Here is a 3,719-nt window from a genome sequence, read left to right as displayed (position 1 = left end):
ACACACACACACACTTCCTGTCAGATGTTTTTCCCGGGAATTACTCACTTCTAAAGAATCCACAGACTGTGTGTGTGAGAGTGTTATTTGATAAGATTTTTCCTCCCTGTGATTATGAGCAGAAACCACAGATTCACTGTCCTGTTACACTTTATAATAGTTACTGTACAGTTTGATTCTTCCTCACATTAGTTAAAAGACAGTGTGTAGGATTTAGTAGCATCTAGCCGTTAAGTTGCAGATTTCAACCAACTGAATACAGCTTGCGTCTGTATTGGACGACCTGGGAATGAGAATTAAGCTTCTTTAATAACAAACAGGCATCATCAGTGGATGTCAAACATACCTAACAATGAATCCATCCAAGCAGCAAATATTAACGGAAAAGAGAGAAAAAACAAACAAATAATAAAAACAAGATAAACAAACAAACAAAAAACATCTCAACTATAAATTAAATTAACTTATTTTTTGCTATAATATTACTGCATAAAAACACCAAACTGACCATCATGAGATTCAAGAACTGAAACGACACATCTCCAGTCTAGAGTCAGTGTTTGGTTTGTCCCTTCTGGGCTTCTGAAGAAACATGGTGAACTCCCTATAAAGCAACCGGCTCCCTCTGAAGATAAAACAACTCAATCTAAGGTAACAGTTCTTATTTTCAGATTATTATAATGAAAACATACCTATCAACATTATATTCTATCTGTGACAACATCCTCTGACCCTCCATCCACCCTCCTCCTCCATAAATGGACCTTCATTCACTTTCTACATCTCGGCATCAGCAGGTTCATCAGAAGGTCCATCAACAGTATCACGGAGAAAGAGGGAAAGTTTTATTTACGTCACATGACACAAAATATTTTTTGGATAGCATCCTGTTAGCTACATACAGTTGTGCTGGTGGAGACTGCGGACTGATCATCACGTCTGGAGAAAATGTTTCTATTGTTTGAATACAATCTTATCTTTATAATGAGTGTGTGCAGATTAGATGTCCAAGCTGCTATAAACTGGGCGGGAAGTGTTTGTGTGTGTGTGTGTGTGTGTGTGTGTTGGATTCCAGCAATCTCAGGTGTGTCTCACCTGAGATCAAAGAGAGAGGACGCTGGCGCAACATCAGACACAGTTACAGATAAATACTACGACTGCAGCAACCAACACAACCCTGTGAGGATATTCAGGGATATGTACTTAAATCAATAATCTATAATTAAACAGTGTACTTTATAAATACGATGTCTGGTTTCCTTCAGCTGCAGCAGTTAAAAATAAAGTGTGGTTGTTATTATCTCACAGGTGGATCCACTCTACAACTGTGACTGTTAATACGTTAACCTCATTCTCTCTGTATCACATTTTATAAAGCTGCTGCCTCTATATGACCTACATATAGTTATTATTATTATATTAGTATTATAGTTAGGTTCTCCATAAAACTGCTGGTTGAACAGAGCGGCCAGAGCGATCCGAATACAGCACTAGATCCCGACAGAGGTCAGTTTGACATCAAGGAATACTTGGTGCTGCTGGGATCCTGGGTCTGAGTCAGTTGGTGACAAAAGTTGGTGTTGTATGGGGGTCTGGGGGTTTGGGGGTCTGGGTATTGGATGGGGTTCTGGGTATTGCTGTAGTCAAAACCCCCTTTGTTGAGTCCAAGACCAGGACCAGGACGTAGTTGAGTTCAAGTCAAGACCTGAGTCCAAATGAGTAAAGTCGGCTTTTGCCAGTGAGATGAGCTTTTGGCAGCCATGCATGTGATTGAAAGTGACATTGATCGTAAACATGGTTACCAGTTGATGGATTCTGAATTCAACCAATAACCATTTGAAGCAGTTACTTTCAGTGGAACAATGAAGCTGAACTCCAGTCTGTGTTCTACGTTTAACCTCTCACACACACCTGCTGCCCATATAAGGAGCTTCCTTCCTCCTGGTCAGAGGGATTGATGCCTGCAGGAAGCAGGAAACCACTCCTCTGTTTGACTGATAACGGCGCTTGGCATCGTGGGTAAACAGGGAACACATTTAAAGCCTTATCAGCGGGCAGTTTGGAGCGTTATCAGCGCAGCAGTTTGTGCTGTCAGGTGTGGAGTTTTACTTTAGTTCTGTTGGTTAACCAGACAGCAGCTGCCTGATTAGATAAACAATAATACGACTTTTCATCTTCACCTCCAGCAGCAACCCTGACGTTCATCCTCCTGCTTCTATCTCACACCAGGCTCGTTGAGTCCGGTTCAACCCCCGGTGCGTTTACCCCGTTGGTGCAGTCATTTGGGTCGAGTGTTGCTGTCAGGTGACCTGAAATCCAGGTGTCAACAGTCAAATCCTGCTTCCTCCACCTAGATAATATGACCAACATTGAATCAGCTTTGTCTTGTAGCCTGTTTGCAGCCATTAGAGCCCCATTGTGAACCCAGACCCCAAAGTTTCATGTCAGAAATCTACAGTACGGTTCCCAGATGCTAACTTGCATTTGTTGGGCCCATTTGGACAATATCGGAGTGGTTATGGGGGTTACTGAGGATCCTTTTCAAAATACAAAATGAACGTTTAAACCACAAGAGGCCATATTTCAACTCCTGGTGGGATGATTTCATTTATCTTGGGTCGATTTTGGAAAATTTGAATATCCATGTATCATCATCGCATTGCTTCAGTTCAGGAACCGGAACTCAAATCCAGAAGTTCAACATCCTCAGAGAGCTTTGAAGAACATCTCGTTGACTGTTTCTCCAACATAAACTCTGAATGAGTGATCTGTCTGATTTTATTTTGAAAAGTGACCAGATTCCGTCAGAAATAGACCTTGCACTGCGACGGAGAATCACTGCAGATTGACACATAGACAGGAGGATCGGATGTATGATCGATTGATTGGTAATTATGATTATATGTGAAAGTAATCATTAGTTGCAGTCTAACAGTCATTGGGGACAGTTTTATACTTTTTATACTCTACGTACATTTTCATTGTACTTCCACCGATGGAAGGACGTTTTAGTTTAGTTTTTGTATAAAAGTTATGGACTCAATACAAAGTTGTAATAATCTCAGTAAACTGCAGGAAACAGTGAACAGTGTGAATAAACTGAGTCGCTGTCAGAAACCACAGCAGATGAAGCTTCTCTTAAAGGCCAACTGTATTTCTTAGAAACGCGTTTGAAGCTCAGGAAACGCTGCAGTATTTTTAGCTGCTGTTTGATGTACTTTCACACAAAAAAACCTGGCTTTCATTTTCTTTCACTTCACTTCTCAGCTGTCAGGAGCAGAGAAATTATCTTCAGTGACGGAGAAATGGTTATTGTGCTATAGCACCTTTACAAAGCAAGGTAATACAAAGTGAAGAGAATAAGTTGCTTATCTTAAAGGTTTAACAATCGCAGGCACTAGATGTCGCACTAAAGCACCAACACAAAACAAATGGGTGCTACAGCCCACCAGACTCCATTGACATAACCAGTAATTTTACCTCGATAATCGTTACACATTCAAACTGGACAGAAACAGAATAAAACGAATAAACCAAAACCGTCGTTTTAACTCTTCCCACTGTTTCAACAACAATCACCAACCCTGGTTTGGTTGAAATAAATCCTTAATTCACCGACATAGAAGTGAAAATATTCGTTAAACAGGATTCAGTGGTTGCAATGTAAGCTGACATTAATCCGTGGGGACAAATGTTATTCTCAGTGTCTGACAGCATTA

The sequence above is a fragment of the Morone saxatilis genome, unplaced genomic scaffold, assembly GCF_004916995.1.
Source record: "Morone saxatilis isolate NCDOM2014 unplaced genomic scaffold, NCSU_SB_2.0 Contig23, whole genome shotgun sequence".
Lineage (NCBI taxonomy): Eukaryota > Metazoa > Chordata > Actinopteri > Moronidae > Morone > Morone saxatilis.
This window is presented reverse-complemented; position numbering follows the sequence as displayed.